The 26,745-nt window shown below is 42.4% G+C and overlaps 1 long non-coding RNA gene across 1 annotated transcript in view; it reads left to right on the forward strand.

Annotated features, from left to right (window-relative positions):
* Window positions 1-26,745, forward strand: part of LOC131492629 (uncharacterized) — a 121,648-nt gene that overhangs the window by 15,870 nt on the left and 79,033 nt on the right. The window contains exon 3 of the long non-coding RNA XR_009252198.1: window positions 12,473-12,587. This is a non-coding gene — a long non-coding RNA (uncharacterized LOC131492629). The remainder of the gene's footprint in view (window positions 1-12,472; window positions 12,588-26,745) is intronic.

The raw sequence follows: 26,745 nt of genomic DNA on the forward strand, positions 1-26,745 counted from the left end.
TACTTTTGCTTCAAAGACAGAGCGGTTATTCTAAGGAACGATGAATCAGTCTTGTCAATGTGGATGTGAATATTAACAGAAATGATTTCTTGCTACTTGCCTCAGTTATTGGAAAACATTTAAGGATGTTTGGAAATTAAGTATGTGAATCTGTTCTTTCGACTGTAAATTTTATGAAATCTAAGTACAGATCATACGTTCCCAGTAAAAATTTAGCTCCCATGGAATACGTGCTGTAGCCTGTAAGTTTAATTTGCATACCAGGATTTCAAACACTTAGTACCAGGAAAAGAATGTAAAGTAGCTCATTCACACTTTAAAATATTAGTTATTTGTTGAAGTGATAATATATTTTAGGCATTGGGTTAAAGTATAATACTAAAATTAATCTCTCCTGTTTCTTTTTTCTTCTTTTGTAGTTACTATAAAATCTTAAATTGCCCCATGGCTCTCATTATCCTTGTATTGAGCCGTGCTGGCCTGGGCCGTGCTCAGAATTTTGGGGGAGCTGGGCTGAGCCCTGAAAAATTTTGTAGCCATATTTTGACCTAACATCCTTACAATGTTTGATTCCAGAGTACAGTCTCAGAATGAAAGACATCATGATAGCAGAGGGCTTTCCTGGTTTCTCATACCTCTTAGGCATAAAGTCCTGACAGACACCTGGGTGTGTAGTATCCCCATTATTTCCATACCCAGCAGCAATCCCTCAAATCTGGGACTGCCCTTCCGCATTCCCCCCTCCACCACCCCAGTGCTGCGCTGTGTCCTTTGACTTTCTAAACAAAGCCTAGCCCCTGCGTCCCCCTTCACCAGCGGTCTTATCTTTTTTCCAGCCACGTCTCCCGAAAAGCTACTACTGCCTTCTTTTCCTTCCTCTTCCCCACGGCACACACATCTGCTGATGCTAATTGGCTTCCTTTAGGGTCTCTTAGAAGGAATCAGACATTCTAATCAACAGGGAGGTTATCATTTCGTCCATCTGGTTCCAAAAACTTTAAGGAGTTACTATCTACTTAATGAGAGACATGTCTCCTCACCTTCATGTAAACTTACAAAGAGGAAAGAAAACCCAGTGGGTTCACTCTTCCCGTGCCTCCAATTTATGGCTCAGAAAAAAAAAAAAAATCAGAATTATTATGGAACATGAGTCAAAAAACTAAAGCAAATGGACATATTTATCAGGCAAGGACTGATTTAGAAAGTGTTTTTGAAGATTAGCATGCACAGAGGGACAAAGTCTAATGTTAAAAACATGCTCTGCAAAACTGAAATGTTATGTTATATCAAATTAAGTCTGAAATTGTTTTAATTGGTGTATACATGTGGAAACAATAGAAATCCATCAAGTAGAAAATATACCTATTCAGTTCTGAATGCTCTCAGGAATTTCATGAATTATTTTATATTAGAATTCTAAGCAAGAGAATAATACATATATTTCTCTTCTAGCAAAAATATTTTTGCAACGGTTTTCATGTAAATATTCATATTATGCTATTTAGGGTAATCGCCCCATTTTCTGATTTTTTTTTTTTTAGGTCAGAATATATACAGTTCTAAGATTACTGTACTTTAAAGATAACATATTTTGCCTCTTGTCTAGGCTGATCACTTAATGCCAAAGAAGATACGCATCTCTCTGAATATTACCTCTCGGTTTTCTTCAAATCGAGATAATAATACGTTATCTCCTGGGGTTGTTGGGGGGATTAATGTGATGGCCTGCGTGGCTAGCACAGAGATAAGCAAATACTGTTATCTGTTCTCATCTCACACCTGATCACTGATGGCATATTTACACCCCCGATCATTGTCAAATAGCAGCATTTATCAGGACCTGGCCTTTCAAACAGTGGAGTCACATCATAATCCCATTTAACCGAGGCAGCTTAAACTCTGCATCCTGTGGAAAAGGGCGGAGAAGTAACAGTTTTCTTGACCCATGACGTGACCATCACTGACTAGGATTACACAGTTTAAAGATCTTTTTCATACAACATACCTTATTTCTGGAGTAAGACCGGTTATCGGGCTAACCCAAAGATAGTATTTTTTGACATTTGTACAGAGTGTAATGTATTTGTGGGTAACTTAAGGAATGTTCAAAGATAACTTTTATAAATGTAGAATTTACCTCAAGTGCTAATTTCAGAACCTGATTCTGACATTACATGGGACTCTACTAGATTGGGCAATTTCTCTTCATTATTATGAGTCTTTTACCTTAGAATCATTAAGTCTCTTCCTGTCTCACACAGACATGAGAGGAAAGCCTGGAAGGGTATTGTAAATGCTTTTAGTGCCTTGTACCTTTGTGTGGGTTCAAAAAGCATTGGTAGTTACTGAGAATTTCTGTGGGTTTTTAAAAAATCTTTATTTATTTTGAGGTGGGAGGGAGGGGGAGAGAGAGAGAGAGAGAGAGGGAGGGAGAGAGAGAGAGGGGGGCCCAAGCAGCCTCCACACTGTCAGCGTAGAGCCCAATTTGGGGTCTTGATCTCATGAACCATGGGATCGCGACCTGAGCCAAAACCAAAAGTCAGACACTCAACTGACTGAGCCATCCAGGTGCCCCTGAGAGTTTTTGAACAAGAAATGTAACTGAAATGATATTTTTTAAAGACATTAAGCTGCTTTTTAAAATATTTTCCCCAAATTTTGTTGCCTTATAACTCTCAAAGCAAGAATCGATTGCTTGTATTGTTTCAATGGGTACAATAGAGAATGAAGTTATGCTCAATTTCGAGTTTCAAATTCAAGGTTTTTTGTTTGTTTTGTTTTGTTTTGGTTTTGGTTCAGAGCAAAACAGTATCTACGAAGTCAAGATTTTGTGAGGGGAAAAAACAGATTCTTAAATCCTAAAACTTCCTTCTTGTATCAAGAATGGAACTTGAAATCAAGGCAGAGAACTTTGTTCTCCAATTCTGTGAAAAAAGTATATGTTAAAGCACATTTCTTTTCAGGTAGAGATGGGAGTAGAAAGCTCTTCCACCTCTGAGATTAGGAAATGAGAGGCTGTAAAAACCAAGCGACCTAGGTGAGTGAGGATGAGCCCAGGGGCCCTTGGGGGGAGAGTTGGGAAAAAGGAAAGGCAGCAGGATAGAAACTCTCATTGGGATTCCAGATCAAGTGAGGGGAACCAAGTTTCTGCTCTCCTTCCCTTTGCATCATGCAACATGACATCAGCGTGTTGGGTCGGTACAGGCAGAGGTAGGGTCTAGATGTGTAGACTTAGGGCAGCGAGCACCCGACCTGCAGCCCCTCCGTGACATGGAAAAGGCCCCCATGTCCCAGAATGACTGTGTGAAGGAAGAAGGTGGCTGAGAATTGAAAGGAAGCAGAACTAAATGAAATTATGCTTAACTGCCAAAAAGTCACCACGGCTCAGGGTGAGAAAACCTGTGCAAAGTCAGAGATCCCCAAGAAAAGGCCACCAACTGTCAGAGAATCTACACAGCCAGAAAGACTCTAAGTGTGGAGCCTAACTAGCACATGGAGTCTGTTGAGCTCCCTGGGCGCAGTCACGCTGTCTACCTTGACAGCCCAGACCTCAGCACCATGATGCATAGACACGCCAGCAAGTGTGTGGGGAAAGGAGAGACCCGTGGATGCCAAGACCCATCGGTTATTCCTCGGTCAGAGTCGGCAGGGCTAGCAGAGCGTGACACGTGGATCCAAGTTCCCTTTCCGTGTCCTCACGAGATTGCAGGTCCTTCGATAGGTTAAGGATTTAAGAGACTGAATTAACCCAAGAGCCTTTATAACCTAACAAGAGACAAAGTTACCATTCATCATCAGATTTCATCATCAAATCTTAGGGTTTTTGATAATAAATAAAATGTGTTTTATTTTTAATCAGAGAAATAGAGGATCGAAGGCAAAATGAGGCCCATCGTAGAACATAATAAATTACTCTTTTTGCGCATCTAAACTGTAGTGTGCGAATTTTAAACTTGCTCTAGGAGTACCTGAGTATTGTTTAATCCTCCTCTTTCCTGCCTTATGCAAACCCAACATGGTCTGCGTATGTATAATGTAATCTTTACACCATCTCTGCTGGCAGTAAAGATTAGAATGTTAGAAATTCAACGGATGCAGTCAAATATCAAAATGTTACTTCGAATATAGAATGAGACATTGGACATCTTTACGTGTGAAACAGATAAGAGTAGAAAAGAAAAGCTATTTGTTGAGAAGAACTGTCATTACTGGATGCTGGTGTATTGACGTGGTTATTTTAACTGCCGTCCTACAGTACGAATGAGGCAAACCCCATAGCTTGTTACAAGGGCAACTTAGCAGTTAGACACGCCCCTGCCCCCGCAAAACAATGCCCCCGCTTGAGAAGGTAATTGACAGCCCCACACGCTGTGATCCTTTATGACCTGGGGGGAGTCTCCTGCAAGTTAGTTTTAGTTATTTGAGGACACATTTCTCCTGATCCACAGCATCTTTCTCTTTTCCTCCTCCATTCACATTAGACCGAACCTCAAAATGAATGTTCAATAAATCATTTCATATTCTTGTCTTACAATCTCGTCCACTTTTTAAAAAATCTCCACTCATTTGCTGTTCAGTCGTGCCTTTTATTTTAAGAAGCTAGGGAGGCAAATGGTTTTTAATTGCCTTCCAAATATTTACATCCTATACATCCTGTGATTCAGCAATTACACTTATCAGTTTTCCACCCCCTGCTAACGTAACCACAACATTGTCACGAGGAAATCATGGGGGAAAATGCTGTAGCACACTCATTCAGCTTTGGATGTAGTAGAGGAAGAAATGCCATCCCTCCGTAACTTGCACTGCAAAATTATTTTCCACCCTTAGGGGCAAATGGTCTCTTCCCACCACTGATGGGCCACCACTGTGGCAGGATTGAACGGTTCCCTCGGAAATGCCAAAAAGATTGTTCTCTTACAATGCTGTGTCCAGTAAATACTTGAGTTGTGCCTGTAATTGCCCTAAAATGCACTTCCTGCTGTGTTTGCTTATGTCCGAGAGCAGTTTAGAAGGTCAGCCTGAGAGCTTTAATAGCCTGGATTACTTGTTATTTGGTAATGGAGTAGCCAGGATAAGAGGCGATAGTTAATATTTGCGCCTCATTTATTGAAGAAATGCTTCTGGAACTCTTTTCACAGGATGATGATGTCATTCATTCTGATTCAGGTGTATCTTTAGGGTATTAAGTTATTGGTGTTGTTTTCAGGAAATACACGGCAAGCACAGAATTTCTTGCTCACAAATACACCTTTCTAGTAATCTGAGTGGAGGGTAAATCTATGTACGTTCCGTGCCTCCGAGGTTTCCTGGCCTTTTCCCTGGACTCTTGCTCCTGGGATGGACTAGATTTGGAATCTGAAAATAGCAACACCAGTGCAGGCTGCCTGAGGAGTGTCATGTGGTTCTGCCTGAGGACCTGATGAACCCTTGCCTGAGGCCCCGGGCCATTCTGAAAATCACCGAGGAAGAGGCACAGCAGTGTTGGGTTTGCTTGGGACAACAGTGACCTCCAGTGCTAATACACTTCACAGGGACAGCCCGGAATGGCGACATCGCATCATTTCTTGGTAAATGAACAGACGTGATGACAAGGGAAATGTGGTTAGGAAGAGTGTCCTCGCGAGTCGCTGCTAACAACAGGGGCAAGTGGCAGTCCAGGTTAGAGAGAACATTCCCTCGTGGCACCGCCCAGCAGGAAGCACCTGCTTTCCCAGCCTCACTTCCGAGAAACAATGGCAGGACGCCAGGCTGCCTGCACTCTCTCGGCTTATCTCCTGGGACGTGTAAATGGAGACGGTGGTGCCCACCCCACAGCCGACATTGATGCCTCAGGCTGGGCCTTGATGGTTCTGGAGGTCTCTCTTCCCCGGGTGTAGGAGACAGTTTGAGACGCCACTAAAGATACAGAAAAGACCAAGCGGCTTGTAACTAGGATTATTTCAGATTGCATTCATTGCAGGCCGTCTTCTCTCCAGAGAAAGATTCGCTGCTTGATGCTCTTTTGGTCCCAGCCAACAAGCATTGAGAAAGCCATGTGCCATCTACCTTGTTCTTCACACCGTGTGACAGCATCATCATTGCCCTGTGTTGGAGACGAACTACTTTCTGATGCTACATTATGAAGCTTTGTTGACTTTAATTTAGCAATAACCACTCCCTCAAAAACTATCCCCAGATCCATCCAGAATGTGTTAGGTGCCGGTTACAAGTAGGCACCGTGGGAGTCCCTGCTCAGACATTATCTTCAATGTTTGCATCATCCACATGACGTAGGTTTTGTCTCCATTTTATGGATGAGGAAAACGAAGCTGACGGAGGGCTCAAAAATTTGCCAACAGTGGGAATCGCAGGATTTGAACCCAGACTCTCTGGCACAACCATGCCCTTTCTGTACAAATGGAATGCAGAATCCTCAGCCACACAGGTCACATTTCGAGGACTCGTAAAGGCCATATAGGGGGGGCCTCCCTCTTGGGAAGAGTCTGTGGAGGTTAATTTTGTAGATCAACTTGACTAGGCATTAAGGTCTCCAGACAATTGATTAAATGCTGTTTCTCTGTGTGTGTGTAAGGGTGTTCTGGGAAGAGATTAGCATTTGAGGAGGTAGAGTGTCCCCAGCATAGATGGGCGCCACCCAATTGGTTTGGGGCCTAAAAGCGATAAAAAGGCCGAAGAAGGTTGAATCTGCTCTCTGCTTGACTGTTGAGCTAGGACATGGGTCTTCTCTTGTCCTCAGAGCTGGTTCTCAGGTCTTTGCACTTAGACCTATACCCCAGCTCTCCTGGATCTCTACCTTGTAGGTTGAGGATCAGGGAACTTCTCAGTCTCCACAATTACATGAACCAATACCTTAAGACAAATCTATTTGTGTGTGTGTGTGTGTGTGTGTGTGTGTGTGTGTGTGTATGTGTATGTGTGTTCTCTTTGTATATGTATATTCTCTGTGTGTGTGTGTATATATATATATATATATATATATATATATATTCTCTTTATATATACATATTCTCTTTATACACACACACACACACACACACACACACACAGAAAGAGGGAGAGAATATATATATTCTATTGGTTCTTTTTCTCTAGAGAACCCTGAGTACTCGTTACAGTTTTTATTTAATACTTTTATATCCATAAGACACACAAACTACAAGTAAACCTAAGTAAGTTTTAATTTCCTAATCTCCTTTAAATGACTGTAGTTTTAGCATCTCTGCTGTGGGGCTGGGCATAGTTTTAGAGACATGTCAGGTCCTTCCTTTATATTTGTCTTAAATGGAAAGATGAACACAAAATTGCCCTGCCCCCGAGTTTGTTCCCTTTCACTTCCTTTGAAATGCTGTAAGAGGACTGCTGGAATTACATTTTCTAGGAAAGCAGACGCACATGGCAACTTCCCCTGGACTCTACACAAATGGCGTTCTGTGGAAGGTCGGGACCAAGTCTTTCGGATCTTTGGTCACCCCAAATACCTAGTACAACGATCTAGACATAATGAAGGCCCAAAAGAAACTGAATTTGAAGATATATAGGGTTTTCTTCTGTGCCTTTTAGCTAGTAGGAAAGTTCTTTTATTTCCCAACGGCAGAGAGAAGTGTCTTTGCCCTTTATGTCCAGTCCCCTTTTTCTCAGATGAGCAAGGCCTTGCACTCTGAAGAATCAAGCAATCCCTGTCGTCTCAGAAAAAGAAATTCAGATAGGAGAACACTTACCCTTCACTGTAATGAATGGATCTTGGAAGATTCAAGCACCCAGTAGAGAAAAAGGGACCGTGGATGAGAGCTGATGCAACTGAATACACTTCTAAACACATAATTTCAGCACAGCACACAGCGAGTGACCTGATGTACCAGAGCCCATCTTTTCAGTCTTGGTGGCCTTTTGTGACACAAATCACAGGACATGCAGTTTGGAGCGAGAAAATAAAATTTCTGCTGAACTGTATGTCCTGTGAGAACAGGGGCCACGGCCGTCTTGTTGGCTCCTGGGTTGATAGATCTCAGTACCAAGACTGGCATACGATGCATGCTTGGTAAAATTCATAGAGGCGAATGAATAAGCGAGCAGGTAAATGTTGTGTAGGGACTTTAACCTGGAAGAGCTGGAAAGGTCCAAAGTGGAATCCAGAACAGGAAACGTCCGCCAGCTCTTCCTGACCACGTGAGTGTTGCACCGTCGGCCACAGCAGCCTCCAGCCGCACATGGCTACGCACATTTCATTAATAAAACGCAAGTGACGGGGACACTCAGTTTCTCGGTCTCACTAGCCACATTTCAGACCTGCAGGGACAGAGCAGTCTGGTGGTGAGCATAGGTACGGCGCAAATACGGAACATCTCCGTTAACGTTCAGAGTCCATTGGGCAGTGCTTCCCTAGGCTCAGAGGTTTAAGGAAAGAAAAGCCAAGGATGTCCTTGTGGGTTTTTTTCATTATAGGATTCATCCCAGCTCACAGGTAAGAAGGTGTGCAGGGCCCAGGGCTTTACGAGAGTTCTAGAATGTGATATACATCTGGCTGGGGAACATGACATGCTGCATTTCACAACAGCAAAATGGCAAACAAAACGTGGGGAAGGAAACGCTGTAAGGTGGGCCATGGTCTTCAACACATCCCCTGTTCCGTCCTGTCTCTGCTTGTCAGCATTAGGCCCCGGGGACACTGACCTCGTCCTTCTGGGACTCCTAGGACTGGAAACAAATTTTTACATTAAAAAAAAAGGAAAAGGAAAGAAATTTTTTCTGTTATTGCAAAAGTTCACTGACACAAATGTAAAAAATGAAAATAAATAAAGGTGTAAAAATGAAAATCTGTTACCTCTTAGGTTTTACAATATCTTCTTTGTCCTTTTTCTGTGCACTTGTATGTGATAAATGCAACACATTAAGAACCATTTCCATGAGGTTGTTCCTTTAAAATTTTTTTTAATGTTTCTGTATTTTTGAGAAGGAGGGAGACAGAGTGCCAGTGGGGGAGGGGCAGCAAGAGAGAGGGAGACACAGAATCCGAAGCAGGCTCCAGGCTCTGAGCTGTCAGCACAGAGCCCAACCTGGGGCTTGAACCCAGAGACTGCAAGATCATGACCTGAGCCAAAGTCGGACGCTTAACCGACAGAGCCACCTAGGCACCCCTCCATGACATTGCTCTTAAACATTCCTCTGCAACATCTTATTAATGAGGGCATTTTATTACATTTGGTGGATATATTATAGATTACTTAACTGTCTCTTGTCATTGGTTATTTAATTTTTGATGTCATGATTTTTTTCTTCATGAACACTCATACGATAAACGTCATTGCACAAAATGTATATATCCTTACAATTGTTATGAGAGCTAGGGATTCTGGATCAAATTGTAAGCAAAAATTTAAGTCTTTTTGACAAACATTGCCAAATCTACCTTCTGTATTCAAATTTATACTTGTGTCTGCCCACTGAATTTTTACTAGAAGAAGGCTCTTCTCGCAAAACTGTACATACAGGAGTTGAACTTGACTGTTAACTCTTGGGGCTCAACTCGTGGAGCGTGATAAAGGTAGATTTTGTAATGGAACCAACATGAGTCTGCTCCTTGGTAAGACACAGATACAACAGGTGTGGATGTCACACCAAGTAAAATTTATATGCAACAAGTAAGGAGATCATGGGGAATGACTTCCAAAGCCCTGGCTCTCTGGAGAGGGAATGGGTTCCTTTGTTTGGGGTTAGGAGGGATATTTAGTAGGGGAGCCTCGTCATCATCTGTGGTCCATTGGCTCAGGTGTGAGTAAGGGATTGAGCTCAAACTGGTCAGCATGGTCTGGGCTGGTTGGAGGTCTTGTCAGGACAGTTGCTCACTTGAGGGAAGGTTTCGCTTTTCATTTGCCTGAGTTAAGAGATAAGCTGGAGAGAGGAGCTCAAGGGAAAATGTGAGATAAAAGTTGGTGAGTACAAGCAGGTGGGCAATCAAGGTCAGGTATTGATGTCTGGCAGGTGACAATTTGAGTGGTTGAGATCTTACCATGATAGCTAGTGAATAAATCATTATGCCCCAGGAATCTATCATGGTGAAGACTTCATGAAGCTGTAAAATGTTAAGAAAGTTTAGAGGAAAAGTGGTCACCTTTTGCATTGTTGTCGTTTTTGTTAGTTTCAGTAGATAGTCAAGGTCAAGTTGTGCATAGCAGGGATGAAGACCTCACACTGAAACATATTTAGGATTTGATGTTGTGTGTTGGAGCAGGTGAGAGGCAGGGTGTTTCTTGCTGTCAACAGCTGGGAAACTCCACTCCATCGTTGTCCCAGAATGGAGGCAGGGTGTGCTTTTTGTCCAAAATGACATGTTCAGTTACCATCTTTGAGTGTGTGCCGACTCTGGCATACTTGGATTCCTGGGCCAAAGTGGCATCTGTGGAGGAAATACAATCTTACTTCCTTTTCTCCTTCAGGACCTTATCACTTGATTTACATCTCCAATTAACTTTGTACATTTACTTCATGTTTTACTGGTAGGATGATACACTTTTGTCATCCCCAGGGTGGAATTATTGAAGCCGTGTATACTGGGTTCTTGGCCTGCCCTTAACTCCGTGTCCGTACCTTTCCCAAAGACAGTGACTGATACAAGGATTCAGCGTTGCCTTTTTCCTAAGTCCCCCTTCCAGTAGTGCTTCTCACTGGTCTTTTCGAGAACACCTTTTTAACATGTATGGAAGAGAAGCTACTTTGAATAGCAAAATGAGTACATGCAGAGACTCCGAAGCATTTTTCTGGCATCATGTCTTTGCTGTGCTCCTAGCTGGTTGTGTGACTTGGGATGCGTTACTTGTTTGGCCCCTCTGTCCTTATCTGTAAACTTGGGACACAAATAGTACCTGCCTGACAAGATTATTAGGGCCCTCTACATGAATATCTGGGAAGTGCTCACAACGGTGCCTGGCCCTCAGTGAGCGTCGGCCGTCGGTCCTTCAGTCTTTCCTCTCACCTGCCAGTACTTTCGGGGCGTGTTTGTGTCTTTTCCTGCCCACCGATTCATATTTTATTGCTTTTGTTCTTTTGTAAGAGATTTCAGATGACCCTTTTAAATCTTATTTCCCCTGCTTATAATGGATCCGACATTTAGGGTTCCCTTGTGAGGATGGTCCTTCATTGAGACTGAATAATAACATGCCATAATGTTAATAATTGCTAACACTATTTGAGCACTTAATTACGAACCACAAATGATACTTAGGACTGCACCTGAAGTCTCCTTTAAGCCTCACAAAAGTCCTGTAAAGTAAATACACCTGTTACTCTCATGTTAAATAAGAGGTTTGAAAGATGAAACCCCTTTCCCAGGCTCTGCAAGTAACGACAGAGCCAGCCCAGGAGCTGGGTCTGTCTGAAGCTTTTTGAAACCACCCTCCTCCCGCTTTTCACCCTGTTTCATGCTCCCGGTAGATCTGAAACTCAGTTTAGCATTTAATTAGTCATCTTCCATCAAGACGCTGCTGCCATTGATGATGACACTGTCGCTAGCAAAGCAACGGTAAACACAGCCGCTCTTGACCGAGCACCTGCTATCGCCAGGTGGCTGCTGCCCCTTACACCCATCAGACTAGACGCACCAGGAGGCCCTCAGACTGAGCGGGCTCTAACCACGGTAGCCCCTGGGCAGACCCCACTCCAAGCCTGTAAATGCTTTAGGCTACAACAGAGAAATACTAAGGACAACCAATCACTAAAAGACAAATAAGCTTTAAGCCCTAGCCAAACAATTTTCTTTCTTTGCTTCTGCACTTTCTCCCTGTACACCTTTTCCCTACACATCTAGCCCCTGCGGGTCGTGCTTCAATCAACTCTTAAAATTTTCATATGCCCAAGTTTATCTTCTAATAGGTGTGGAAATCATTTTCCAGGCCTGAGATGGGGCCGCTGTCACCCCAAGTGCCGCGTCAGCAAACCGAAAGAAAACTTAGATGATTTTTGAGTCTAGCCAAACGATTTTCTTTCTTTGCTTCTGCACTTTCTCCCTGTACACCTTTTCCCTACACATCTAGCCCCTGCGGGTCGTGCTTCAATCAACTCTTAAAATTTTCATATGCCCAAGTTTATCTTCTAATAGGTGTGGAAATCATTTTCCAGGCCTGAGATGGGGCCGCTGTCACCCCAAGTGCCGCGTCAGCAAACCAAAAGAAAACTTAGATGATTTTTGAGTCCCTGTAGAGACCCCATGTTTAGCCAGTAAGTCTATGGTGTAACCAGTCAGTCCCCAAATTCCAGGCCACTTCTGGATCTTCTCACCCCAACACGGTTGGGTATGTGGCCCTGGCCAGCCAGATATTCTCTATTGTCTCTTTCGTGCCTTTATCTTATAAAGGCTTCTTGTTTTAGCCTCCTGTTGGTGTTCTCTAGACCCTTGAGAATGGAGACTGCTCACTTCCTGCAGTCTTAAATAAAGTTTGTTTGCATCAACTAAAGTGTCTTCTTTATTCCTTTTTAGCAGTTTTTGGCGATGAAGGAGATCTGATGCTGACTGCTAACAGACTATGGGACAAGGAGATGAACATGCTAAAACCCTCAAGCTCACTGTTCCCCATTATTGCTAGAGGCCAAGGGTAAGTCACTCTCAGATTTGAGCTCCGCTCCCTTGCGTGCAGCTCTCTGATCCAAACTGACTTTATTTAAAACATCCATGTATATGTGCGTAACTATAACTATGACTATAACTATAATTATAACTATATATATATATATATATATATAGAGAGAGAGAGAGAGAGAGAGAGAGAGAAAGCTATATATTGTCCCCAGAAAGGTTCTGGGACCCCTTTATGGGGTTTGTTAAAATTTCCAGAAAGTTTCTAGAGACCCCAGAAAGGTTCTGAGGTGTGTTAAGATTCCCAGAAAATTCTGGGGTCCTGGAAAGGGTCCTGGGTAGTTAATATCGGGTCCACGGCAGATAGCAGTGGTTAAAACACTAAAAACAGGGAGGTCCAATCCTGTAATGGGGCGGGAGGGGGGACTCGACTCATCCAGTTTCAACTTGGGGACACGGAGAAATAATTAAGACAAGAAATTGGACTGTTTAGACCCTCAAATCAAAATCTAAATCTAATGAGGCATGAATCAGACTATTAAAAGCCATCAGGGAGTCCACTGCTGTAGAGAAATCTTCTCATGAAACAATCATAGGTCTGTCGCTCATGGGAATCTAAGAAGCCCAAGCTACAGAATTTCTGGGTGCGTGTAGAGCTGTTAGATGCCTGCTACCTAACTCTCAGAGTCCTTTGCTAGGGCACATTGGTCACAGAACAGGTTAGATTGATTTTAGGTCACCTGCCAACCTCAAGAAGATGCCTGTGCAGTGAGGTGCACCATAAAAGGCCTCCCAGCCTGAGGTGGGGTCCAGGGAAAATGGGCAGGAGCCAGCAAAAGGTGAGAGTTCTTGCCAGAGTCTTCTCTCTCTCACATCTCTGTAGTTCCCTGACAAGAGAGGAAGTTGACGCTTCACATTATCCCTTCCTTTCCAAATCCAGACTCCTGTTAAGTTGGTTTTGGGATACCCATAGGTTGTTGATCCTTTTCTCCCAGAGACAGTGAATTCCTTCTTACTTACTCATTTTGTGCTCTGAGAGCTTGGCGTGGCTTTCTGCCTGCCTGGGACATGCAGGTTATCCGTTTTTACACATGCAGGCAGCTCAGCCATCAGATGGGGGAACCCCAAAATATGACCGGACAGATATACATTGCACTCCATTTGTGGCTAAGGTTCTACTGATGCTACCTCTCAGAGGATTGTCTAAGTCTTTCCTTTTTTCCTTCTTTCTTTCTTATGTTTATTTATTTTAGAGAGAGAGAGAGAGTGTGTGTGTGTGTGTGTGTGTGTGTGTGTGTGTGCGCGCATGAGCAGGGGAGGGGCAGAGAGAGAGAGAGAGAGATGGAGAGAGAGAGAGAGAGAGACAGACAGAGAAAGAGAATGAATCCCAAGCAGGCTCCGTGCTCAGTGCAGAACCCACCCTGGGGCTCAATCCCACGAGCCATGAGTTCATGACCTGAGCTGAAATCAAGAGTCGGATGATTAACGGACTGAACAGTATACTTAGGCGCCCCTTTCTTTCTTTGGCTGTGTTTGGGGTGGCTCTGGATATTGGGAGGATGATATCTTTTGTACCCTCTTTGAGGATGCCTTTTTCATCCATAGGCTTGTTCAGTACTTGCAGGAATGTTTACTCTTTGTCCTGGCTAAAATCTGACAAGACAGTTGAAAGGACTTTTTAAGTAGCTCTAGAATCAGAAATTGAACAATTTTGAAGCTGATCTGTTCAGAACCTGTCAGGAACTTTTTTTAAAGGCCTTCTCCCCTAAGCTAAAATGAAACTATGTACCCAGAGGCAAAGAGAAACATTCCAGAGACAAACAGCTTTCAATCTAGACACAGGAAGCTTAGGTTTCCATCTTAGTTGAGGATCTTCTCCATGATATGAGGAAGCAATCTGAAGATAATGTAGTTGGATAGGTGGGTCAGCTCCTGATTTCATGCATGTTGCAACTGAAATATTTGAGGAATTAAAAACAGCTGAATAGGTAAAAAAGATATAGGATATATATACTCAGCCTTAAAAGGTGAAATCCTGCCATTTGCAACAATGTGGATGGAGCTAGAGAGTATTATGTGAAGTGAAATAAGTCAGACAAAGAAGGACAGATTCTGTATGATTTACTCATATGTAGAATTTAAGAAAGAAAACAGATGAACAAAGAAAAGAGAGACAAAAAAACCAGACTTAAATATAGAGAACAAATTGGTGGTTGGCACAGGGGAGGTGGGTGGGGGCATGGGTGAACTAGATAAAAGGGATTAAGAGTACACTTACCACGAGGAGCAGTGAGAAATGTATAGAATTGTTGAATTATACTGTAACTAGTGTTCTGTGACACTGCATGTTAATTATATTTCAATAACGCAAACAAACCACTGTCCTACAAAGTAGGCCAGAATTTCTTACATAGATCTGTCTTCAGGCCGCGCCATGTTACGTCACGTGGGGTTCCTCATTTCCATAGCATTTTGAAAAAATAAATTTTCCTATTGAACGTACCTTATGTACGTATGTTTATATGTCTGGATTTGGAGGGATCCAGAAGACAATGTTCTTGAATGAAGCAGTATATCAGTAGAATGAGAAGTCTTGCTAACAAGGGTTATGTGATTGTGCCTTTTCCACTTAAGAGTGTAAAAATCAAAGAGACAAAACATCCAGTGCAGGAGGTCTGCCTTTGTTCTTCCAGTGGGGGCTGCGGAGGTGAAGGACTACAGATCCAGATCTAGTTTATTGTTTTCTTCAAGCATTAATATTCATCCTTTACTGCCAGGAATGCTTGTGAAGCTCTGTCACTTGAATTTAAAAAGGCTTTTGAGGAGGGCTCCACACTGTCTGCTCTGAACCGGGACCTCACTATTCTTATTTGTAAACTGTCAGCATGAGGCAGGAACGAACCATCAGGAAGATTGGCTTTCACAAAAATATAAAGTGATTAGAAAACTCCAAACATCTATAAGCCTAACTTCTTTCATGCCTTATAGTTTTCTTTTTCTTGTGCTTTATGAAAAGAGCAGAACATCCACTGGGGATTTTCATTCATTGTTTTGTTGACTCTTAATTCACAGATGATTTATGCCATGGCCGCATTTGCAGAATCGGTTCATGAATATAGACTCTAAGAGAGCCAAATAACATTACACAGAGTTTTTCTTTCTCCACTCTTAAAACTTTCCATGATATTCAAAGTGAGTGCCTTCTGGATTTTTCCCCCCTATTTCAATACACCAGAGAGCCAGAAGATGGAATCAATGTTCTATTAAGCAAGGATTGAATAAAGGCTCTATCTTACGAATTATTGGTTGTCTCTATTTCATGTGTGTGGTCTCCTCAGTATTTACAAATGCAAGATAACTTTCCCAGTCACACATGCCGCTCTCCCAAAAGTGCTCATTTGGAGACACTGAGCCCTCAGAGTGGGAAAAAAAAAACACCAAGCAGTGAGTTTTAGAAATGAAAAACGTGGCAGCTCAATCTCAGTAGTTACAGGGTACCACTGAAACTTGGGTCCACCAAGGCTTACCTGATTTTTTTAAGGCTTATCTTGACTTACGTCAAATTTCTATCAGGCCAGAAGTGTGTTGTTTGTAGGGAAACACACGTTTCGGGAAGAGCCTTTAAACTGGCTCTGTGCCCCCTGCTCACACCTTTCTCTGTCACAGAAAAAGAGAGCTCACAAAGAGAGCCCAGAAAGATGGGCATGTACCATTCTTTCCCTATTGGAATCACATACCAACAGCCCCTGGCAAATGACCAACATTTAATGGGATTTCAGTCTGCCATTAGAATTGCAGTTTCCCAGAATAAAAGGTGCACAGTTGCCTGTGGTCCATGATGCCTTTATGATCTTCCCATCATCTTCCGTGTCCTTCGCCACCATAGTATGGTGCAGATTCTTCTTGCAGGTCACCGTCCATTGTCCTAAATTTCCTGGCTTCCTGGTATATTTACCAGCGTGAGCTCTTAGAGACCAGAAATTCTGTCTTTTGTCTAATGGAAGAGCTAGCAAATGCAGGAATTCAGGAAGTGTTTGTTTAATAAATGAATAACCAAGCAATGAATATAAATGAATAGAACCAATGCTTCATTTACTCTTTCAATATACCACTTAACTTGCATAGATAGGCACTAAAAATCATTAAAAAAAAATAAGACATTATTTTTTAGGAAGTTCAAGTCCCCAAGTTGAGAAAAAAGTCTACGGCCATACCACCCTGAACGCATCCGATCTCGTCTGATTCCAAGTTGAGAAAAAAAAAAAATAGTTTCTTGCCAAATTTTTGAAGAGGAAAAAGAGAAATGTCTTAGTCAAGAAAAAAAGGTGATTGATACATTCTGAGTTTTGCAAAATTATCTACATTTAATTCACTTTGTGTATATTTTCTGATTGACTTTTATAAATTGTTTGTAGTAGAGTTGGGTGTGAGAAGAAATACAAGATGCAGCTCCTTTTTTTGAAGAAAACTTAAGATTTAGTGTACGTAGGGCCATTACGTAGAACCTTTAGAAATACTTTGGGAAGCGTTGTAGGACTCATGAAACCTGAGGTATTCGTAGAGTCTCCACAGAGGACTCTAGAGCACGGCGCACTGGCTGGGAGCTTGGACTCTGTAAAGGTTTCCTGCTATAACTCTACTCTTTCCAGCTTCGCGTCTTTGTTAGTTAGGAGTCTCTGTTCTCATTGAGAAGACATAATGAGATGAGGTGAGATGTCCTCATCTATAAAATGGGGGTTCAGGTGTCATGGCACCCTGCATCCGAGGACTGGAGTGAGAATTGGGTGGTGAGCTGATGTAGGCAGAATGCTTACAATGCTATCTGGGGGGTAGGAAGCAAGATCGGCGATTCTTTGTGAGCAGAGCAAGTAAATGGTGCAAAGGAAAGGAGAGGGATGAGCCAGAGGCACAGCATTCGCAGGTTCAGAAATTTAAGTCGTGGGGTGATCGAAGAGTTGAAGAATTCAAGGGGGCTGGAGCACGCGAATCCCGCGTCCAGCGTGAATGTGGCTGTAACGGGAAGGCAGACAGCTTGTGGGTCCCAGCCTATGAGCCCAGGGCTGTGAAGTTTTCCCCGTGAAGCGACTGCACAGACAGCATTTGCTCACTTTTCTTGTAGTATATACTCTCGCTTGACTCGGTAACCTTCTTATTTTACATGGGAGTCGATTTTTAAAACTAATCTACCCTAGCTCTTAGTGTACTTATTCAGTTACATTTCCTTTCATTAGTTGTTGTTACTTATTTTAGAACTCTACTTATGATCTTTTAAATGAGGAGAATACAAAGGGTAAAAGAGAGGACTTAGGGGATGTTTGAGCCTAGGGAGGCTATGTGTATCCTTTTCTCCTGGTTGGTTCACGAGGACACCCTAAACCCTTCCAGGTTCCTGTGGTTCCTTAGGCAAAAAAAAAAAAAAAAAAAATCACGACTCTAGAAAAGACCAATAGTCTTTGTGTAGAAACAGGTGAACCGACATTTCTTCTGAAGAGAACAACTTGCCCATTTCTTGGTGGATCTGTTATAATTTCATGCGTTTCTCAGGCCCCTCTACGAGGAAACCTGTTAAATAAAACCCATGGTTGCCAGCTCCCTCAGCTCACGGCAGGAACAGTGACCGTGCTATGCGGACACCCCTGAGTGGGTTTAATTTTAAAGCAGTGATTCCTCACCCCCAGAAAGCACATTGTTTTCTCTGGTTTGGGAAAGTGAGAAAAGATGACAATGTGGGAAATTTTTCACAAAACTATCTTTTTTTTTTTTTTAGTTTAAAGGATGATAATATGGTCTGAAGTGATGATGTTTCATTTTTTTTGTTATTAAAATATTCCTTTAATGAACTCATGGTAACAAAAGATGATGATAATCTAACATGTTCTTATGTCTCAAGACACGATGCTGATATCCTTATGATGCTGTCTGTTCTTCAAATCTGTTACTACTTAGTAACTTCTAAATGTCTGGGGTCTTCTGTTCTAGAGAATAACCAATAGTCCTAAAGCAATTATGAGAGTTTTTGAGGAAAGACAATAAAGGGTGCCAAAGGAACTACTGGATTATTTTTCTAAGTTCTTCTAGAAGAAGGTGTTTTTTTTTTTAATTGTTTTCATGTTTATTTTTGAGAGGGAGAGAGTGAGAGTGAAGGAAGGGCAAAGAGAACGAGACACAGAATCCCAAGCAGGCTCCAGGCTCTGAGCTGTCAGCACAGAGCCCGATGCGGGGCTCAAACTCACAAACTGCGAGGTCATGACCTGAGCCAAAGTCAGGTACTCAACCGACTGAGCCCCCCAGGTGCCCCTAGAAGAAGTTTAATTAAACTGAGCTGTTGAAAGTGATATTCTTAGAATCCTCTGTACACATCTACTACATAAAGCCAGGACACAACCTCTTTGTTCTTTTCCACATGATCTACGTGTTCCTGCTTTCACACTTCTGCTTCCAAACTTCATGGAGGCAGAAATGCCATCCCCCATCTTTGCCCGAGGAAAGCGACATCAACTATAATGCCCAGCCCAAATGTCTCCTTTCTCATGAAAAAGTCCCTGGTTGTTTCCACCTCTTCTTCCAAAATCTTGGGATGTTTTATGTAAACCTTCCTTATATTTGTTTCTTTTGAAGACAAGTATGATACTCTTGGCTGATGTATTGATTGGCTGCGGTGGCCATGGCAAAGTACCGAAACCTGGGTGGATTAAGACAACAGAGGTGTGTTGTCTCACTGGTCTTGAGGCTGGAAGTGTGAAATGACAATATTGGTCGCTCACACTGTCTCTGGAGGCCCTGGGGAAAGCACTGCTCCATGCGTCCTTCTCCCCTGCTTCCTGTAACCTCAGGCATTGCCTGATGTGTGGAGGCATCTGTCCAGTACTCCGTCGTCTGGGGACGTTCTCCCCAAGTGTCCTCACACAGTCTGCCCTGTCCACGTTTCCCTGTTTCATGATGACACCAGTCATATGGGATGAGGGCCCACCCTAATGACTTCATTTCACCTTGATTACCTTTGTAAAGACCCAGTTTCCAAATAAGGTCCCATTTTGATGTGCTAGGCATTGGGACTTCAATGTAGCTGTTTAAGGGGACACAGTTCAAACCATAAGTAGTTAAGGTGATTGGTGCTGGGGATTCCGGGGGCCACTGAGAGATGAGGTGGGGGAGAGAAACTGGGAATAGACCATAAAGACACTTTCTACCAAGTTGGGAGTTTTGGGATTTATGAAATGTATTGCTCGTCTTCACATCCTTGTATCAGTAGCACAAGATCCAAAGTCCCAGAGGACTTGAAGTTTTAAGTGTTATCCCCTGGCTACTTAGGGTAGAGGAGGGACTTAGCCCTTTGGCTTCCCTTTCCTCAAGACTTGTTACTGGTGGATTTCCCAAAAGAAGGTGTGGGTTGCATTTAGAAAGAGAGGCTTCAGGTAAAATAAAAGCAAAAACAGTGAAATTTCTTGACCCAAAATGATTCAAATAGAGTTTCATACTACAATAAAATTCAGTCAACTTGACAAGACTGTATGTGACAATACAACAAGACATGTGTTACAGTTATTTCTTCTGCTCACAAAGTATCCACATTCTTTAGCAGCTGTGACATAATAATAAATATAAATTTGGTCTCTGTCCTTGATTCCTGACACAGACCTCCTCAAACCCTTGTAATTTCCTGAGTAATGGTTATAATAGAAGTGTCTTATACAGACAGCTCTGTCTGGTGATAGGAGAATCTTTTGTTCTTTTTTTTAATTAATGTTTATTTATTTTGAGAGAGAGAGAGAGTGCATGAGCAGGGGAGGGGCAGAGAGGGAGAGGGAGAATCCCCAGCAGGCTCCATGCTGTCAGCGCAGAGCCCAATGCAAGGCTTGGCCTCATGGACTGTGAGATCATGACCTGAGTCAAAGTCAAGAATCAGATGCTTAAACAACTGAGCCCTCCAGGCATCCCAGAACATCATTTGTTCTAATGAGACAACTCTTGGTGGGGTCCTGGATGGGGACTGGACCAAGCCATCCACCAGGGAGGTTGAGTTTGTAATGGATCATGACTACATGACGAACCTTCATTAAAATCCCTAAGCTATGCTGTTCAGAGACCTTCCAGGTTGGTGAACACATCCACCTACCTGGAAGGTGGTGCCCCCCACCCCCCCAATCCCAGGGGGACAGAAGCTCCTGCACTCAGGACCCTTCCAGACCTTGCCCATGCACCTCTGCATCTGGCTATTTGTGTGTATTCTTTATAATATCCTTTAAAATAAACTGGTGAATGTAAGTATTTCCTTGAGCTCTGTGAGCCTTTATAGAAAATTAGTGACTCTGAGGAGAAAGTGGTGAGAACCTCCAATTTAAAGCCATTGAGTCAGAAGTGCAGGAGGCCCAGGACTTGTGATTCGCATCTAAAGTGAGAGGCGGTCTTATACCCCTAATCTGTGGGGTCCATGTTAACTCTGGATAGGTAGTGTCAGAATTTAATTGTAGGACACTAAGTTGGTGTCTGGAGAGTTGGAGAACTAGTTGGTGTGGTAAAAACAATAAATAAAATACATATTTGGTATCAGAAGTGTTTTAAGTGGAGACAGTTTCCCTTTAGCAGCTTAAGACAACCCCCATTCTATTCTATCTCACAATTGTGGGTCGGGGATTTGGACAGGGCTCAGCTGGATGTTTCTTCTGTTCTTTGTGTTATCAACGAAAGTTCTTGGGGGGTACCCAGACGGTACTTAGGCTGGTCTGGCCTCTCCAGAACTTAAGGAGAATTAATGAGAGGTTAGAACCGGCTGGATTGTCGACAAGACATGTACAGTGGTCTGGCCAGCACATGGTCTCAAACTAGCCAGATTTCTTACATGGTTGCTCAGGGACACAGAGAGACTTTCAAGAAGCCTGAGAATGTCACAGCTCTTCTTGCTGTCAGCCTCAGAGGCCCAGGAGGTAACACCATATCCATTAAATAAGTTCCCAAGTCCACGCTGCATTCAAGGGGAAGAGAATCAGACCCTACCTTTCAGTGGGAGGAGCAGTGAAGATTGTAGAGCCATCCACCACAGCAAAACTTAACATGAGGATGACTGTTACTCAAAGTCCTGCAGATATTTTGGGAGATGCTGATAAAATTTCCGACTTTATTTACCGTACACTCAAGCAAGTGAACATTTAAAAGTTAACCCAGTGCTTAGCTGTAGCATTATAGTACTGTGTACCCATCCTGGGTATAAATAAAGCTAAATCTACTTCCTGGAAAACATTACAACTAAAAATATTTTAGCAGTTTAGAATTGAGAGTGCTTACTTAGTTAAGCCATCTGCTTAATTTCTAAAACATCCCATATAACCGTTTCTCCCGGTATCAGGTAGACTACTATACTAGCGTGACTTGAGAGTCACCGAAAGAATGCCATCCGTTTGACGAGTAATTGAAGTTTTAGATATGCACAGACAGATTCCTATCAGGATTTCATCGTATTTCTCTTGGAAATACAGCACAGCTTAAAAAAGAAAATGGCTTTGGGGGTGTTGCCATAATGAGTGGGGACAAAGATTAGCACCACTGGGAGTATTTACAATCCCAACCCTTGGATACTCTGCTGTTTTCTTGGTTTTACACGGTTCCGTAAAACACAAATAGCAGCTTTATTGTCTCTCTTCTGTTGTTTTACAAGCTTCATGTTGGCAGCCAGGCTTATGATGCAGTCAGCACTTTCAGACAGGGATGCACAAAAAACATTAGATCCGAGAAGAGAGGCTCGGCCACGCTGATACCCTGTAGTGTTGTTTCGGGAAATGCCACGCTGGTGATTACAAAGGCTGAGGTCATATATTTCTACCACCACATCCTACCATTATGGTAGTTCTAATTGTAGTGAGCTGTGGAATCAATGGATGAGAGAAAAATAACTTTTCTCCAGAAAACTAAGGAACACACAAAATAAGACTTTAAATGTTTGGCGATCTTTTGTTTAATAACATAACATTACAAAGTACGGTACATTGTGATTCTGGAAGAACAAGGAATAGTGTAAGCATATGTTTAATTGAGGATCTTGGTGTATAGAAAGCTATTATTAGTGTTATCAACATCATCATGTTGTATGAAGTTATGGTCTCGAGGACTGACTGACTGAGGTTAAAAGCAACCTCAACAATGAGTTAAGACAACAATTAGTCTGTGACCAATCAGGCTGCCGTTCGCTAATTACGGTACCATTAACTACTTCTCTACCAACATGTACTTTTGTGCTGTGGACAAACTATTATTTTCTGGTTTTTTTCTTACCACCAAAACCACAAAATTAGAATTGAAAGGTAAAGCTGTGACCTCTCTGACATACATTCCCACCTAGTAGAGTCAGTATTTGCCCAATGCAAAAGAGTACCTTCCCATGGTAGGATTTTTAATTTTGGTCCATTTTGCAATATTAAGTTTATAAACAAAGAGAAGGGACCTTCTCTCAGGTCCACGATAAAGAGAATGTGTCACATTTGTTCATTCAGCACTGTTTCCGGTCCGGTGGTATATGTAAGGCATTATGCTGGTAGAGGGGTTCAAAAGATGGGTAAAAAGTGTCTGTGACACAGGGCTTTACAGTAAAATCGAAGAGAAATATATGTCATACAGATATTGTAAGTGGTGGTTTTATTCTTCGGATTTTCTCAAGTGAGGCTTTATAAGATTTTTCATCTTAAGTTTTAAGAATGATCACTTGACCTATTCTTCTTTTACTATGTTGTTATAGAATAAATTTAAACTTTGGCTCATCATGTTGGGATTCCCATACATTCTCAATTTCCCATCTCTGAATTTAGTCATAGACTCCCATAGGGTAATTTTCCTTTTCACTTTAAAATCGCATTGTATCTCTCTCAAGGATAAAAGTATTTGTAATGCAAGTTATAGGGCACCTATGATAAGGATATATATTTTATCCATATTGGATTTCAAACCTTATGTTATGCTGGGATTAAACACATAAGCTGTTATAAATAAGGGGAACCTATATGACTAGGAGTTTTAAATGGTTAGATAGTAATACATCTGAAAACCCACCATCCAGAGATGCTTAGTGGTGTCATGAAGAAAGTTATTAGTGCCACATTGGGAAGAATCTATTTTTGGAACAAATGCAATGTTCCCCTTTGTGACAGCATAGGAGGGACTCCACATCACGGCACAGACTACAGTCAAATAAAAGAGCTGGGGTGTAGACAGACAGACAAAACCTTTCCTTTGGTAACAAGCACAAACAGCTGTCAGCATTTTGTTCAACCTCCTGCAGCAGAACCTTACAGAATCATTTCCTAATATGGAACATAAAGTGAATTTTGAGAACTTTATTCAGAGGGGGACAATCTTCATGTGGTCAGGAGGCCCTGATACAAGGGCCAAGTTAAGCACAGATTCCCTTGAAGAGAACAGTGTGGATTGTAGAAGATTGGAGGCTGAATGCAGAGAAATGTAGATCTTACTACGATTACATTTTCTTGGTCGTAACTTTCATGGTTTCTTTAGTGTGGAGACAATAGAAATTGTCTTCAGACCCTAGGGCAAATAACACAGACTCACACTAACTGCGTTTTATTCAACAGTATTCAGGGGATAAATGCAGTGCATTTCCCAGGAGACTTTCCTTTGGTCTCAGGGTCACATGTTGAGAGGGTTTTGGGGGAGGCACTGGGGCATGACAGCAGAGTCACAAAAATGGGAGAGATACTTTGATTGATGTGATGTGTCTCCTCTCAAGAGAACCAAGCGAATCTTCAGCAGAGTGAATTAACAAGATCCTTCTCTCCAGCAGATGTGTTTTATGGAAATCAGAACGGTGGAAATGAGGCAGCAGATGCAGGAGTGGAAGTGGAAGATTGTAATGGAGACAAACACAGGCATTTAGAGAAAGTATGGGGAAGGCTCTGAATTTAAGGGTAGAAGGCACATGCATGGATGTTCTGGTCCTGCCATTCCCAGCAAATCCCTAAGTGTCTACTAAATATATGAATTAAAGAACCTAGTAATGGGCACCTGGGTGGCTTCGTCGGTTGGGCGTCTGACTTTGGCCCAGGTCATGATCTCATGGTTCGTAGGTTCGAGCCCCACATCGGGGTCTATGCTGACAGCTCGGAGCCTGGAGCCTGTTTCAGATTCTGTGTCTCCCTCCCTCCCTCCCTCTCTCTCTCTCTGTCTCTCTCAAAAATAAACATTAAAAAAGCTAAAAAAAAATGAACCTACCAGATTAGGTGGGTTCAACCAATTAGAATTTCAAGATTCTGGTACTCAGAGCAAGTCATATCAACTAAGTAATGACCTCTCCGGTTTTCTTTTAAAAGTATCTGATTCTGCTACATTTTACATTATCATTTTAAATCGTAAGACACCTACATGCATGCCTAGACTTGCAAAGAATATAATTATGTAGAGAGGCTTAGCATTTATTCCAAACCTAGGGGTGTTTTACCTTGTACTATTTTGGTTGTATTGCCTTGCAGAGCTGAACTCTGGTTTTGCAGTCTTTTTTCCTCATTCTTGCACCTAAATCTATCTATCTTACAGGATATTTCTACCCAGCTTTCTCTTACTTTCTTGTGCAGAGGTACACAGGAAAAATAGCAGAACTGTGTATGGGTAAATTAAAGAATTGTTTCAGTAAACATGTGTTCATAGCCTGCTAATGGCGGGCACTAAGTGTGTCCAAACACTCGGGGATATTCTTCAGGGCACCAGGGATATTAAACAGTGCCCATCTTCTGCTGCCACGAGTCTTCCAGACCTAGTGTTGCCTGTCCTACGAAGGGGGTGCTCGGTACATATGCAGCACGGATTTGTGTTGGATTCTGTGGGACGCTCCCTAATTATTATCTAGAAGGATGACCCGTTGTGAGTTTGAAGATGGGTGATTTAACATAAAGACATGACTTCCATATCAATTATTCTGAACACTAAAAGTTCAAGTTCCTTCTCCTGTGTTGGGGCCCATGCTAAAACCCCTCAGGGTGCACAAGATGGGTGCTCAGGACTTAGCGTTGCAAGGGCCTGCTTCATTGAACATGAGAAGCATTCTTCAACGTGGAAAACACAAGGGGCGCCTGAGGCTCAGTCAATTAAGCATTTGGCTCTTGATTTCAGCTCAGGTCACAATCTCACTGTTTGTGAGTTTGAGCCCCACGTCGTGCTCTGTGCCGATAGCTCAGAGCCTGGAGCTGCTTCGGATTCTGTGTCTCCCTCTCTTTCTGCCCTTCCCCCCGCTCTGTCTCTCAAAGATAAATAAAAAATTTTAAAAATGGAAAAAAGAGTTTGTTTCCCATTGTCTGAAATTAATATGGTTTGTAGAAACTGTTGTGCATAAGCATTTCTAGTTTGTTCGTTTTCTTAATAGGAAGTGTTGTTCAGCGAGTATTTTATGTATAAAAACTATTGAACCAGATAGTATCAGGTATTTACCACAAAGAAACAAAACTCTGCTGTGTTTTGAAAAAGGCAATAATTTATGCAGATTTCACCGGCACTGGTGAAAAGAGCCTTCCTGACTGACAGAGGGACCAATCAGATGACAGGCACATTGTCATCTGATTCCTTGGGCCCCCACAGCATGTGGTAACCCACGGAGGCAGTAGTTATCGTGGGGTGTCATAAACAGGAGAGTGTGACCCAGCTGTGCTTAGGAACTAATAATAAAATACTTAGATTCTATCCATTACAGAGATGTTTTTGAGTGAAATGGAACCTGCTAATGACCAAAAATTTGAACAAGGCTATAGGAGAGATAAAAGTAAGGAATTTTGGAAGAATATAACTGCCTTATAACTTTTACCTCCTTCCAGAGACACCTCTAGATACTCTGAATTTTGCCTCAGAAGATTTGGTTAGAAGTTGAGCCTGTGCATAGTCAGATCCAGAATTGTGCTTTGGAAGATGCCACCCTCGCAGAATGCAGCGTATTTTAGGATTCATAGAATACCACGTGGTGCCCTGGTTTGGCAACACAAGGGCTCTGTGTGGATGGTCCTGCCAGAGGCCCTGCCACGTACTAATATGGCAGTGGTGGGTGCTATACGATATACCATTGTTTTTTTGTGCTTGCTTTCAGTGAGAGCTGATAGGATAAGATAAATCTGCGCTGTCCCGTAGAGTAGCCATTGACCACATGTAGCTGTTGAGCACTTGAAATGTGTCTAAGCCAACTAAGATACACGGTA

This window comes from Neofelis nebulosa, chromosome 13 (genome assembly GCF_028018385.1).
Source record: "Neofelis nebulosa isolate mNeoNeb1 chromosome 13, mNeoNeb1.pri, whole genome shotgun sequence".
NCBI classification, from domain to species: domain Eukaryota; kingdom Metazoa; phylum Chordata; class Mammalia; order Carnivora; family Felidae; genus Neofelis; species Neofelis nebulosa.